This window comes from Balaenoptera musculus, chromosome 13 (assembly GCF_009873245.2).
Source record: "Balaenoptera musculus isolate JJ_BM4_2016_0621 chromosome 13, mBalMus1.pri.v3, whole genome shotgun sequence".
Classification (NCBI taxonomy): Eukaryota; Metazoa; Chordata; class Mammalia; order Artiodactyla; family Balaenopteridae; genus Balaenoptera; species Balaenoptera musculus.
The window spans coordinates 42,414,107-42,430,361 of NC_045797.1; the positions used below are offsets into that span (position 1 = coordinate 42,414,107).

Sequence of the window (16,255 nt, forward strand, 5' to 3'; positions counted from 1 at the left end):
GCTCCGCGGCATGTGGGATCTTCCCAGACCAGGGCTCGAACCCGTGTCCGCTGCATCGGCAGGCAGTTTCTCAACCACTGCGCCACCAGGGAAGCCCCAATGAAAGGATTTTCATAAAGGTGTGCTCAGTTGCTCTCCATCCTCCTTTTTTTCTGCTTTGAAATCTATGCATCTCCAACTAATTGCTTCCCCATCCAACCGCACAAAGTTTGAAAAAACCTTTCCAGATATTCCAGGAATATGGTGGACTCTCCTTTCTCTTTTCAAACAGAACACCTAATCCTTTTATCTTGTACATTTTATATGGTTTGGGACAGAAGTCACATCTTCCCCAGCTGGCTGCCTGTTCAGTAGAGTGAAAAGTTGTCTGGCATCAGCTGCTAGTGAGGAAACATCCAGGCCATTTCAGCTGCAGGGGCAGAATTTTATGCTGTGATGTTCTTTTCAGTTCAGGGAACACTTTCCAGTAATCAAGTTGACAGTCTTTCTTAAAGTTACATGCCGACCAGAAGAATATTGTTGTTTCTGAAGACTGAGCAAATGCTGATGCTCACAATTGCAAAATGCCAGTTATCTTTTGGCATATTTGCTGTTGTTTCACTGCTGTTTACAAATCCTTGCCAACCATAAGATATAGTCTGAATTGTGACCAGACTGATGTCAAAAATAAGGTCCCTTCATGGAATTATATAGGGACATATTCCTTCGGCAGACTGCATTGTAGACGATTTCTGCAATAATATATTTTATTTTTTTCATCTAACATATTTATTGAGCATCCAGTATATGTCAGGCACTGTTCTAGGTACTGTGGATATAGGGATAAACAAGTGGGGCAGACAGACAAGGTTCTGTGCTGTCACTTTATGGTCTCATAATAGGACCTCCAAAAAGACGAATAAACAAGGAACACATCAGTTATATATTCCGAACATTAAAACCGAATAGGAGACCTGGTGGTTACTGTGGATTGGGTAGTCAAATAGTATGAAGTGTACATTTTTTAAAGTTACCTGCAGATTGCAGATGGGGTAAGAGATTGTGCCAAGCAGCATGTATTCCTCATGCAAAGGTGTTTAATGTGGGAGCGTTAGGCATTTTTAAGGAACAGTTGGTCAATGCCTTTGAATATTTTTTAATTTTAAATGACAAGAGAGGCAAATTTGACTGAGGGTATGTGAAAAGAGAGTGCAGGAAGCACAAAGAAACTGGGTGGAAGCAATTCTTTAAGGATATTTCACAAAAAAATTACTTTAAGTGCTTCCAACAAAGGTCTGGACAACTAGGACCGAGAGCAGATGGCAAGATCACCCAGTCTTACCCAAGATGAGAAATTTGTTGGTGAGAGAGATTCTAATGGGTCCTCTATCTCAAAAGGCTATCCTGGCACCCTTAGTTTGGAGGAAAGCCCATCTGCCTTGGGAAGCAATGACAGTTCCTCTCTTTTGTATCTGTTCTTAGCGCTTGGCATAGAAGTTAATAAATGTTGTGTGCTCACATTTCATAGATGATATCAGTGAGCAAGCAAATGTGAAAAATCTGACTCCTTACCCCCGTTTGGAAATCTAGACTAGCCGGAAAGCTTATGTAGAATGTCCTGTCCTAATCTCTACCATTCTGAAGCACTTGGAGAGAGAACTTTAAGGTAGAAAGCAGCATATGATTCAGAATATTGCTTAAAATTGCTCTAGACCTTTATTTTTCAATATTTGCAAATGAACATCTTATGAGAAATGCCAGTGAATTGTGGTTACTGGCCTAACTTAATTTGACTTCTTTTTGCAATCTCATAAGTATGCTTAGTCCAGGAAAACTAAGTTTTTTTGTAGTGTAAAGTGTGCTTCAGATTATTCTCTCAGGGAAACATACATTTAAAAATAGGTCACATTGACTAAATTTGTCTGACTTTTTTTTCATACGGAAGATTTTTTTCAAAGCAATTTTTTGGCTTTAGATGTTTTCCCAGAACCTAAACTATCACATTCACCTCAAATTTCCGCATGGGAAGTTTCTTTTTAGAAATGGTCTGAGAGATGCAATTAAAATTTTTTAGGTGGGGAAGTAGCTCAGGGAAGTTTCTTTTTAGAAATGGTCTGAGAAATGCAATTAGACTCTTTTAGGTGGGGAAGTAGCTCAGGGAATTTTCTGTATCCAAGGTTTGATAATGACTACTAAAAAAAGTTCTCATATTTAAATGACAATTGACAGCTTAAGAAAGACAGGTTGGATCCCTGCGCCTATCTTCAGAAGCTTAAAGTTAAAGAGATCAAATAATTCTGACTGAAAGCTGTGTTAAAGAGCCCAATCAATGTGGGAAATAGATTGTAGAGTCTGATCACAGGATTTATGCAGAAATTGGATTTCACAGATATAATGTGAATCACACAAAGCAATCTATCCAACAGGGGAAGGATCTGACACTGCTTAGAGATTTTATTTTGGAAGGGTTTGAAAATACTGGGTATTTCAGTTTATTTTAATGACAGATGAATAGGAGATGCTAAATATTTGATATCGAGAATTTTTTATTGAAATAAAATTGTATTAAATTATTTACAAAACTGTTTCAAGCAACTTTACCAAAACTATAGGGCTTGAATCAGTTCTATTCTTTGCAAAGCATTCTATTTCTGTTCTGGATTGGTGAGACAGTAAACATTTGTGAATGTTTCTGGTCCCTACTGAATTTTGATTGAAAAGAGAAGAATAGGTATTTTGATACTTACTGTGTTCTTTTTCTTGGGCTTTCTGACCTTTCCAAAATAGAACTGTCAATTGAATTAAATCTTGTATTGAATACTTTCCAGTGCAAGGCTTGTACTTGAAGAAAAATGAGTGAAAAAAGGTCCCTGCCCTTAAGCTATTCAATCTAGGGTTACAGGCATCTTTTTATTGCCCATTGGTATCACTATCTGAAATTTCTGTATCATCTTAAATTCATCCCCTAAGCTGAATTTAATTCTCACCTTGGTTAATGTTAGTGGTGAAATACAGCCTGAAATATAGAAGACATTCTTGAAGCCTCTATTTACCCTTCACACTCAATCAGTTATCAAGTTCTTTCAAATATATCTCTTCAATATGTCTTAAACTGAGTTTATATTCTCATGTCTAAGGACATAATTATTGTTCCTGAATTACTAAAATAGTCTCCTAAATTCTGTATACATGTCTATAAGTATAAAGTTATCAATTATCTTTTCTTGAAAGGTCTGTCCTTCTCATTTTAACTACATTTTATTATTGTTCATTTGAAAAATGCTTGATTATGAATCAATTTCAATAAGAATACAAATAATAATTACTACAATTTATTGAATGGTTCTGATGGCTCCTGTTGTGTTCCCAGGGCTTTATGCATATTCTTTCATTTATTCTCAAAATAACCATATCAGGTGAGTATTATTAGTATCTGCATTGTAAAGTTAAGCATATAGTATTTCAAGGTTTACTTTTTATAATAAAATGTATATTCTTTTTATGAAAATAGTCTTTATTTTTCTTAGTTGGCTAAGTAAAATATTTGGCTCTTCTAGAGTAATTCTAATGTGTTGATTGATTGAAAGTTAGCTGAAATGCAAAGTAGACAACCTCTGTTTGATTGTAGGATGGCTTTGATAGATTCTTTTCCTTGATTAGGCCTGTCATTTAGAAAGATACTCTGACAACAGTTTATATGATGTCTTATTGGATATTCTACCACATGGCAGGTATTCCCTAAATCTTTGTTCAATAAATAAGGTTTAAAGACTACTTGATATGCTGTTATATAGATCAGGAGAGATGAGAACTCAGAGAGAGTGGAATTCATATGAAAAGGAGAGGTCAGATGTTGCGTGCCCATAGAGATAAAGTGATCAGAATTTGGTGATAAAAGGAAGTGTCCAGGAGAGCTCTGGAACTTTAAAAGCCACCAGGAGAATAGTGATGTTGCATTGGTACAGAAGGATGAGAATTTTCACGGGGGTGCTGGAATTGATCGAAGCTTTGAACATTTAAGTACAATTACACAATAGTTTTGTCTGTTTATTTTGTTCATTTTTAAGATGATTATTCTTATTTCAAGCAATTAAAGCAAGTTTCTTCTAGTTCTGTCATACTTTCTAAATAATTTCCAGTCCCCATCCCACTATCAGTATCTATTAAAGGAAAATCTCTCATAAAAATAATTTAGACTGGCATACTTTTCTTATGGGCCTTTATATTTTAAACCAACTTTTTGATTGTGGAATTGTATTAGTGTGTACAGCAAATTACCACAGCATAAAATAACCTGCATTTATTATCTCAGAAGTTTTGTGGGTCGGGTGTCTGGGCACAGCTTAACTGGTTCCTCTGCTTAGGGTATCATAGCTTACAATCAAGGTGTCGTCCAGGGCTGGGTTCTCAGCTGGAGACTCAGGTGGGGAAATATGCACTTCGCCTCTAGCATTGTTGTTGGCAACATTCAGTCCCTTGTGATTTTAAATTTCGTGGAAGCTTGCTTTCTCAAAGCCCACAAAGGGAGAAGTAGGCTAACATGATTGAGTCTTTTATAATGTAACATGATCATGGGAGTGAAAACCTATCACCTCTGCTATATTCTGTTGGTTAGAAATGAGGCATAGTTCCTGCTCTCAAGGGGAGGGAATTTACAAGGATATGAACCCCAGAAGGCAGAGATCATGGGGCCACTTAAAGTATGTCTGTTACAGGAATAGAAGAATTGGCTCATGGTGAAAATTTTACTGTAGTTTAATTTCTTGTTTTCCAAATCTCTTCTCAACATATTAACTTTGGTTAATGAGGATTTAATGCTGTTACCAACGTCCTACTATGGCAAAATGTACTCTATGATGAAATATCTGCTCTATTTTTTCCAACTTTATTGAGATATTATTGACATGTATGTAAGTTTAAGGCGTACAGTGTGATGTTTTGATACACATATGTATTGTGAAATGAGTACCACAATAAGGTTAGTTAACATACCCACCCCGTCACATAATTGCCTTTTTATTTTTATTTTTTTGATGATAACATTTAAGATCTATTTTCTTAACAAATTTCAAGTATAGAATACAGTATTGTTAATTGGAGTCACCATACTATAAATTAGATCCCCAGAACTTATTTATCTTATCACTGGAAATTTGTACTCTTTGATCAATATCTCCCCTTTTCCCCCATTGTCTCTGGCAATCACCATTGTACTTTCTATTTCTATGATTATGGCTTTTTCAGATTCCACATATAAATGAGAGCATGCAGTATTTTTCTTCCTCTGTTTGACCTATTTCATGTAGCATAATGCTCTCAAGGTCCATCCATGTTGTATAAATGGCAGGTTTTCCTTTTTTTATAGCCGAATAATATTCCATTGTATGTATATACCACATTTTTTTTACTCATTCATCCTTCCGTGGAGACTTAGGTTGTTTCTATTTCTTGGCTATTGTAGATATTGCTGCAATGGATATTGAGATGCAGATATCTTTTCAAGATAATGATTTCATTTCCTTTGGATATATACCTAGAAGTGGGATTGCTGGGTCATATAGTAGTTCTATTTTGTAATTTTCTGAGGAACCTCCATACAGTTTTCCATAGTGGTTGTACCAATTGACATTTACACCAACAGTGCACAAAAGTTTTCTCTTCTCCCATCCTCACCAACACTTGTTTTCTTTTGTCTTTTTGATAATAACCATTCTAACAGGTGTGAGATGATTTCTCATGGTGGGTTTGATCTGCATTTCCCTCCTGATTAGCGATTTTGAGCATCTTTTCATGTATTTTATGGCCATTCGTATGTCTTCTTTTGCAAAATGTCTATTAATAAATCCTTGTTCATTTTTCAATCAGATTGTTTGCTTTTTTGCTGTTGAGTTTCTTTTTTATATTAACCCCTTATTAGATAGATGGATTGAAAATATTTATTTCCCATTCTATACTTTGCCTTTTCATTCTGCTGATTGTTTCTTTTGTTGTGCAGAAGCTTTTTGTTTGGTATAGTCCCAGTTTATTTTTGTTCTTTTTTGCTTGCACATTTGGTATCATAGTGAAGAAATCATTACCAATACCAATGCCAAGGAGATTTTCTCTATGTTTCTTCTAAGAATTTTAGTTTTGAATCTTATATTTAAATCTTTAATCCATATTGAGTTAATTTTTGTGAGTAGTGTTAGAAAGGGGTGCAATTGCATTCTTTTGCATGTGACAATTCAGTTTTCCCAACACCATTTATTGAAGGGATTATCCTTTCCCCATTTAATATTCTTGACTCCCTTATCAAATATTAGTTGACTATATATGCATGCATTTATTTCTGGACTCTCATTTCTGTTTTATTGGTCTGTGTTTCTGTTTTGATGCCAGCACTATACTGTTTTGATTCTATAGCTTTGTAATAAAGTTTTGAAATCAGAAATTGTGATGTCTCCAAAGTCAGAATTACATTGGCTATTTGCAGTCTTTTGTGGTTCCAAACAAATTTTAAAATTGATTTTTCTATTTCTGTGAAAAATTGCTATTGGAATATTGATAGGGATTGCATTGAATCTATAGATGGCTTTGGTGGTATGGACATTTTAACAATATTAATTTTTCCACTCCATGAGCATGAGATATCTTTCCATTTATTTGTTTCTTCTTCAGTTCCTTTCAACAAAGTCTTGTAATTCTCAGTGCACACATCTTTCACCACCTTTGTTAAATTTAGGCTTAAGTATATTTTTATTTTTGATGCTATTATAAATGTTTTCTTTATTTCTTTTTCAAATAGTCCATTGTTAGTATATAGAAACATGGCTGATTTGGGGTTGTTGATTTTATATCCTGCAACTTTACTGAATTTGTGTATTAGTTCTAACACTTTTTTGGTAGAGTCTTTAGACCTTTCTATATATAAGGTCATATCATCTGCAAAAAGATAATTTTACTTCTTTTGGTCTAATTAAGATTCTTTTTTTCTTGCCTAATTGCTATGGCTAGGACTTCCAGTACTGAACTGGGTTAAAATAGTGAGAATGGGTAACATTGTCTTGTGACTGATCTTATAAGAAAACCTTTCAAGTTTTCACTATTAAGTATGTTAGCTGCAGGCTGAGCATATATGGACTTTATTATATTGAAGTACCTTCCTTGTATACTCAATTTGTTGAGAGTTTTTATCTTGAATGGATGTTGAATTTTGTCAAATGCTTTTTCTGCATCTGTTGAGATAATCACATGATTTTTATCATTAATTCTATTAGTATGATATATCACATTTATTGTCTTGCCTGTGTTGAACTACCTTTGCATCCCAGGAATGAATCCCAATTAATCATGGTGTATGGTCCTTTTAATGTGCTGTTGAATTCAGTTTGCTAGTATTATGTTGAGAATTTTTGCATCTATATTTATTAAGGATATTAGCCTGTAGTTTTCTTTTATTGTAGTGTCTTTCTCTGTCTTTGTATCAGGGTAATGTTGGCCTTGTAAAATGAGTTTGGGATTGTTCTCATCTTTAGTTTTTCGGAAGAGTTTGAGAAGAATTGGTGTCAGTTCTTTAAATGTTTGGTAGAATTCACCAGTGAAGCCATCTGCTTCTGGGCTCTTTTAGTTGGCTGGTTTTTGTTTACTGTTTCAATCTTCTTACTCATTATTGGTCTGTTCAAATTTTCTGTTTCTTCATGATTCAGTCTTGGCTGATTGTATGTTTCTAGGAATTTATCTGTTTGGTCTAGGTTACCCAATTTGTTGGATGTTTATAACTGTTTATAGTAGTCTCTTATGATCCTTTGTATTTCTGTGGTGTCAGTTGGAATGTCTCCACTTTCATTTCTGATTATTTATTTCAGTGTTCTCTCCTTTTCTCTTGGCTGGTCTAGCTAAAGGTTTGTCAATTTTGGTTATCTTTTCAAAAAATCAGATCTTAGTTTTGCTGGTCTTTTCTACGGATTTTCTATTCTCTATTTCATTTATTTCTTCTTGAAGTGTAAAAGTTAGGTTGTTTATATGAGATTTTTCTTTTTTTCTTAATGTGTAGGCATTTATCACCATTAACTTCCTTCTTAGAATTGCTTTTGCTTATACCATTAGTTTTGGTATGTTGTGTTTCCCTTTTCATTTGTTTCAAGATATCTTATGATTTTCCCTTTTGATTTCTTCTTTGACCTGTTGTTTAGGAGTGTGTTGTTTAATTTTCACGCATTTATGAATTTCACACTTTTCCTTCTGTTATTGAATTTATAGTTTCATACCACTGTGTTCAGAAAAGATACTTGATATTATTTCAGTCTTTTACATTTGCTAAGGCTTGTTTTGTGACCTAACATAATATCTATACTGGAGAATGTTCTGCATGCTCTTGAGAAGAATCTATATTCTGCTGCTGTTGGGTGGAATGTTCTGTATGTGTCTATTACATATATTTGGTCTAAGATATAGTTCAAGTCCAGTGTTTTCTTATTGGTTTTCTGTCTGGATGATCTATACAGGGCCAAAAGTGAGGTATTGAAGTACCCTACTGTTTTTGTATTGCTGTCTACTTGTCCCTTCAGATCTGTTAGTATTTGCTTAATATATTTAGGTGCTCTGATGTTGGGTGCCTGTTTATTTATTCTTGATATATCCTCTCGATGAATGTACCCCTTTATCATTATATAATCACCATATTTGCCTCTCATGACAGTTTTAACTTAAAGTCTATTTTGTGTGATATAAATTTAGCTTCCCCTACTCACTTTTGCTTTTACTATCCCTTCACTTTGAACCTATGTATGTCCTTAAAGCTGAAGTGAGTGTCTTGTAGGCAGCACTTAGTTGGGTTTTGTCTTCTTGTTTTTTAGTCCATTTGGCCACTCTATGCCTTTTGATTGGAGCATTTAATACATTTACATTTAAAGTAATTATTGATAGGTAAGAACTTACTAATTCCATCTTATTAATTGTTTTATGCTGTTCTGCAGCTTTCGTGTTCCTTTCTTCTTTTGTCATCTTTCTTTGTGAATTGATGATTTTCCAGAGTGAAATGCTTTGATTCCCATCTCTTTATCTTTTATCTATCAACTGTAAGTTTTTGCCTTGTGCTTACCACAAGACTTACATAAAACATCTCATATAGAGATATAATAGTCTCTTTTAAGCTGATAACTACTCAACTTTAATCACATATAAAAATTCTACCCTTATACTCTCTCCCCATATTTTGTTTGATGTCTTATTTTACCTCTTCTTATGTTATCTATACATTAAAATTATTATAGCTATATTTGTTTTTAATACTTTTGTCCTTTAAACCTTTTTTATTTGAGTTAAGTGATTTACACCCACCAAACTACTGTATATTAGAGTATTTGAATTTGACTATATACTTACCTTTACCATTATGTTTTGTATTTTCATGTCATTTCATGTTACTAATTAGAGTCTTTTCATTTCAGCTTGAAGAACACCTTTCAGCATCTTGTAAGACAGGTCTAACGGTGATGAACTCCTTCATTCCTGAAAGACAACTTTGCCAGGTAAAATATTCTTGTTTGGCAATTTTCTCTTTCAAGAGTTTGACTCCATCATCTCACTCTCTCCTGGCCTGCAAGGTTTCTGCTGCGAAATCCACTGATAGCCTTATGGGGATTCCCTTATATATGAATTAATTTTTCTCTTGTTGTTTTTTCTTGTTGTTAAAAATTTTCTCATTGTCTTTTATTTTATTTTATTTTTTTAACATCTTTATTGGAGTATAATTGCTTTACAATGGTGTGTTAGATTCTGCTTTATAACAAAGTGAATCAGCTATACATACACATGTATCCCCATATCTCCTCCCTCTTGCGTCTCCCTCCCACCCTCCCTGTCCCACCCCTCTAGGTGGTCACAAAGCACCGAGCTGATCTCCCTCTGTTATGTGGCTGCTTCCCACTAGCTATCTATTTTACATTTGGTAGTGTATATATGTCCATGCCACTCTCTTTGTCCCAGCTTACCCTTCCCACTCCCCGTGTCCTCAAGGGTGTGGAGAAAAGGGAACCCTCTTGCACTGTTGGTGGGAATGTAAATTGATACAGCCACTATGGAGAACAGTATGGAGGTTCCTTAAAAGACTAAAAATAGAACTACCATACGACCCAGCAGTCCTACTACTGGGCATAATTCAAAAAGAGTCATGTACCACAATGTTCATTGCAGGTCTATTTACAATAGCCAGGACATGGAAGCAACCTAAGTGTCCATTGACAGATGAATGGATAAAGAAGATGTGGCACATATATACAATGGAATATTACTCAGCCATAGAAAGAAACGAAATTGAGTTATTTGTAGTGAGGTGGATGGACCTAGAGTCTGTCATACAGAGTGAAATAAGTCAGAAAGAGAAAAACAAATACTGTATGCTAACACATATATATGGAATCTAAAAAAAAAATGGTTCTGAAGAACCTAGGGACAGGACAGGAATAAAGACACAGACGTAGAGAATGTCTTTGATTTTAGACAGTTTTATTATAATATGTTTGGAGAAGATTGTTTTGGGTTGAAATTCTGGTGTGACCTTTTAGCTTTGTGAACTTGGACATACAGATCTCTCCCCAGATTTAAGAAGGCAAAGTCCTTTACCAAGTCAGCCTGTCCTGAGATTCTGGATGGGCTGTCTGGTGGTATCCACAGGTGGGCTTGCTGCTGGTGTCCTTGGGTGGGCAGGTTTGGTATCTGAGTCAGCAAGTGGGCAGGCCTGTTGTTTATGTACACAGGGGCCATGCTGGTACCTGGGTCCATGTGGATAGGCCTAGCGCTGGAGTCTGCAGTGATGGGCCTGGGACCTGGGTCTGCATGGGCAGGCTTGGATCATGGATCCAGAGGGCCAATCAGGACCCAGGGACCACTGGGGTGGGCCTGGCATTTGAGCTCACCTCACTCTCCTTCTCCCATGGGGAGAGAGTATCTCTCTGGGTGTTGGGCTGCCTGGGCTTGGGGAGGAGTGATGAAAGTAGTATGAATCTGTCTTTCCTACTGCCTTCATGCATCTTTTCTAATTTCAGTGCTTCACCCAGGTGCTGTAATACCTTACCTGGAATTCTTGGCTCTTGTAAAATTATTTTTGCATGTGGATAGTTGTTCAAATTGATGTTTCTAGGGAGGGGACAAGCTCTGAAATTTCTATGCCACCATTTTTGCTGATATTGCTGATATTGCTCTCCCCATATTTTAGTTGTTGTTCTTTAATCTCAGATATTTGTTCCAAGTATGGTAAAAACAAAGGAAAAAACCAATAAGCTAGCAAACCAGAGCCAAAATAAATAAGCAAGCAAGCAAAAAAGCAAATAAACACAACAGAATCTTCAGCCATCATGAGAGTCAAATCCAGAAGGAGGAGAAGTTTAGTTTCTAAAGGCAACAGGGCCCAGAGAAGTATTTATCAACCCAAAGTCTCTTGGTACTTTCCTGAAATCTCTAGTTTATTCACAGATATGTTTTTTATTAAAGCAACTTGGCCCATATAATAGGAAAAAGCAAAACTGTCCCTTAGAAAGATAATTGTCTGCTCATTAGGTGTTTATTTTAAAAAATGAGTTATATTCTCTTTCCTTTGCATTTGATTGCTGAGTCATTGAGTTGTAGGGGATATATTGTGGGTGAAGAGGAGAATCATGTAAGAACAATAGCAAATCCTTTGCCTGGAATTTGTTTTTTAGTTTTTGACTTATGCCTTCAGTCCTCATAAAGATTCTTATAGTGGTGAATTTCAAAATTTATACCTGTGCTTTGATTTATTAAGATTGTAACACAAGGAAAATAAAGTTGTAAAGATTTTGTAGAAAAGTTTACTAATTTGGTTTCGGTTAGGATTTTCTGTTTACTTATTTAGAAGAAAGATCTGTGAATATTTAATCATCAACTTTTTTTTTTAACGTCTTTATTGGAGTATAATTGCTTTACAATGGTGGGTTAGTTTCTGCTGTATAACAAAGTGAATCGACTATACATAAACATATATCCCCATATCTCCTCCCTCTTGTGTCTCCCTCCCAAATGATATATACTGATCCATCAGTTAGACGTGAAGCTCTCACCCTTTATATCAAGTTTAAATAAAGCTTTTAGACCCAAAATATTTTTATTTGATCTGAAAGACAGTATTGCAAATCCTGCCTGGAATCTTTGAAAACTGATTGAGGCTGTACTTATGTAACTCATGGTGTACACAAAGATCATGGGCTTGTACAGACAGTCACTTTGGAAGGATTATTTTAATGTAGAATTGTCACACCTACAAATGAATTACTTGATGGCTGAACTTATGGTGTGACTAACACATGCTTTGCTAGTTAACTTCTGTGTGTGTGTTTGAATAGATAGATAGATAGATAAATTAGAATTTTATTTAATAGTGAAAATAATTGTTTGGGTAATATATTCAGTCCCTCCTTACTAAGGAATTGGTGATACCCTTCGATGTATCAGGTCCAGAGAGTGTTTCTGTCATGGTCCTGATTGTATCATGTTTTGATGTCCTGATTTGATGTCATCTCAAGAAAGTTATTCTGAGTTTCACCCTGATAGAGGTTAGGTTAAGCGAGCCGTTGCAGATTGTATGCAGTCTCTTTTTGTAGTTTCTCAGCTATATTTCTATGGTTCTGCCTACTATTTTGCTTAATTTTCTTTTTATAGGTATCTGAGATGCTTGAAGTTGAGGAATTTTCTCATGTTCAGTATATTTCTGGTAAAAGGCTATGTCTGCCCTAGAAAGTAAACATTTTTCTGTGCTATTCAGATATTCCAGGTTAAAGTCATGCTCTCATTTTTTTGGAGGAAAGGATGATCTCTAGGTTGAATATTCTGAAAACAATGGGGTACAATATTCATGAAGAATTAAATCAATGTTTCCTCCAGTTTTACTATTAAATTATCAGGGTTTTGATATTTACCTGGTTCATTCCAATGTGTTTGTGAGATGACATCTACAGAGATTTGTAAGCTTTTCGAACCAAAGAGCAAAATTACATCAATAGTCTTAAGTGCTTTGAAATGAGGCGGTGTGAAAATCAGATCGAAGAGCTTGACTATCAGAATTCATTCCTTCTTTTTACTCTGTTATTTTCCCTATACCTAGAACTCCATCTTTCCTCTGTACATGGTGCCTTTTCTTTTATCCTAACTCTTCTCCCTTCCACCTCTCGCAATAATTATACAACATGTAGCTCTTTGGCCCCAGACTTAAATTTTAATAATTTTATAATTTTCACCTCTTACATTCTGTTCAGTCATTTTACCTTAGAAGACAGTACTGAAAATAATCTCTTCAAGGTGACGTGCTAAGAATATGGTTATACAGTACTTTTAAGGTTTTTTTTTTATTGTTGACTTTAAAAACTAAAATGTGTTATCTTAATTTAAATGATATATTTTGGAAGAGAGAAGTCATATTGGCTCTAAGTAAGTCAAATGTAGATAATGACAGTAAATTAACAATCCTTTATCTATAGAATATCTATCTGCTTAATGTATAGTTGACCAGGAAAGTAGCTCAATGCCTTAGTTTTCCTCTTTTTAAATAGTCGCTTGGCCTCATATTTCATTAAACCCCTGCAGTAGGAAATTTGAGCTCTAATAATAAATTAAATTAAACCAACACTGAGATATAGATAAAATCTTGCTATTTTAGCATAGATAGTCTACATGTTCTTCCAAATGTTCATATTTTACAAGGAATGTACTCCATATTGAACTTATACTGGATGCTTTTAATTATATAAAATGGATCCTGAGGTTAAATGTGAGACCGTAGAGATAGCATTGCATGGTTAGTTATTAATGTTAATTGAGCTCTCATTCTGTGAGGTGCACAGTACAAAAGAAATAGAAGTTCAGATGCAGGCTTCCTTGCAAACTGATCATCTAATGGGGAGATAGAATTCATTAAAAAGTGGCACCCAATCCTGAATTTCCATGCCTAGACATCAAAAGGGCTAATGTTATTAAACTCTGTATTTGTATAACACTTTGAAATGTACAATCTATCCTCATATATGATATCTCTTAAGATCTCTTAGGATACTCTGAAAACTACAAGGTGTGGTGAAAGAGCATGAATTTGGTTTCAAATAGAGCTGGTTCTAAATCCTGTTCTGCCTCTTAAGTTGAAAATTTAAAGATCTCTGCACCTCAGTTTCCTCAGTTGTATAATGAGGATAATAACATGCCTTTTAGTGCTGATTTGAGATTTATAGGAAATGACATGTTGTAGGATGGTCACTTACTTCATATAGTAAGTGACCAATAAATGTGTGTTCCTCTCATTATCCTTTTGCAGATGAGGAAACTGAAGCCTTCGATTGGGACTAGGTCCTAGGCCTCCTAAACAAGATCAAAGCTCTGTTCATTATGCCACACTGTTGGGGTTATCATGTGTGCTTAGTAGTGTGAAGGCTTACCGTAAAGAACATCTTAATTTCAAGCCTATGCTTTTTAGCCTATGCTAAAGGCTTACCAGTTCTTATTACAGTTTTTCCCCAGAGATTTTGCATCCCTATGCTCCCTTTGATTTGGTAAAGGTTACTTTGATAGAAGAAAATAGTATATCTCTATTGTTCCCTATCCACAGATCAGCTTTTTTGTACTTGATAAAACGTTTGATCCTTTCAGAGATGCTATGAGCTTCACAAATTTCATCGTATCTTGCATATCTTATACTAATTCATAAGTTTTATTGTCCTTTCTCTGCCATGTATCAAAGGGGGTTGGCAGGGAGTAGAAGTTACTAGATAAAAATATATAATCAATGGGAAGATGGTAGGACCTTACAAAGGTCAAACAGAGAAAACAATAACAAGAGAAGTATGTGGGCATGTGGATTGGCCAAGGCCATGGATATGCCCAGGGTGTTCTAAGAAACACACCAACTTAATGGAAAGAGTGAAGCTAACCATGCAGAGAGGAAGTGTGGGCATGTGATCTGCCTGTGCACACTCCCTAATTTGATATTTCTTGGAAGACCCAAGGAAGTACTGATGTAGAAGCATACTTATTGACCTTAAAAGGAATTTAAAAAAATATAACATTAGCTTTATATAACTTCATTACCCTTACCAAATATGTTTTGTGTAGATATACTGGCTACCTTTTTCCTGGGTATCTGTGGTACAGATACATTGAATAACATTGAGATGAGATTTGTACACGTTCTCTAGGTTTCAAGAAGACGGTGTCTATCTCTACAGTTATTAGAAAAGTGATCACTTTTGTTCATGCCTGATTAGTGTTATATGGGAACTAGAAAGAAAAAAAATTTTTTCTTGAAATAGATTTGTCTTCCTACGTAACTAGTTGGAAGGGATACTTCCAATATGATTTCCATTGTTTTGGCTTGTCTCCATTTATGGGCTATGAGGTTTATAGTTCTAGCTTCTTAGCAAATTTATTTTAAGAAACAGCTGGTTCCAAAGTCTCTCTCAGTGTGTGCAATGGGTACTCAGCTGTATGTTTCTCCTGATGACCAGTGCTTTGAAGGAAGCTAAAATATTTTTAAAGCTCAAGTGCTCAACTAGGAGTATTTGAGATTCTGCAGATTTAATAGCAGTGCAATATTCCCCAAAACTGTAAAAGTAGAAAAGCTGGAAACAGAGTGGAAATAGTAGAAAAGTAGAGGTTTTTTTTAGGTAGTTGCTGAGCTTATGATAATAAATATACTTTTCTGCAGTTATAGCAGTCATGTCTAAACATCATGGGTTAGTAGAGTTAGAATAACCTACAGATCATTTATTTTAACTCCCGGTATCACAAATGATGAAGGTGAGACTCAAAAAGGTGAAGGTGAAGGTGCAGGTTATGTAACTAGTTATTGGTCAAATGAGTCATAGCCATATCTCTTGATGTTTCTTTTTCATTGTATGATGCATAATGCACCACTCTCTTTGAAAACAGGTCTTTTGCCCAGAAGAACTTCCTTAGAAATCTAATTATGTGAGGATTACAAGGCTGAGAGATAGTGATAGCTCAATGTCAACTCATTGATCTGGTGCAGATTCACAATGAATGTAATTGATACACAATTACAGAATCATCAGATACCAATATTAGGTTCTTTCATCTTAATTACTTACAGAAAAGATATTTTATTTTCCTTTTTATATATAGAGATGACCCAACAAATCTCACTTCTTACACCTCTTTTTAAAATTCCAGACAGAGATTCGGTTTCCTCACTGGCATCATTCTATGGAGAGCTCATTTTAGCCAATGAGAAATAAAGTGGCTTTATTCTAACCTTCTTGATGTCCTCTGCCTGGACCTC

At 35.2% G+C, this 16,255-nt stretch overlaps 1 long non-coding RNA gene across 1 annotated transcript in view; it reads left to right on the forward strand.

Moving 5' to 3' along the window:
* The window catches only part of LOC118906433, a 208,201-nt gene extending 198,724 nt beyond the window's left edge, over window positions 1-9,477 (forward strand). The window contains exon 4 of the long non-coding RNA XR_005022488.1: window positions 9,408-9,477. This is a non-coding gene — a long non-coding RNA (uncharacterized LOC118906433). The remainder of the gene's footprint in view (window positions 1-9,407) is intronic.
* The last annotated feature ends 6,778 nt before the right edge of the window (window positions 9,478-16,255 follow it).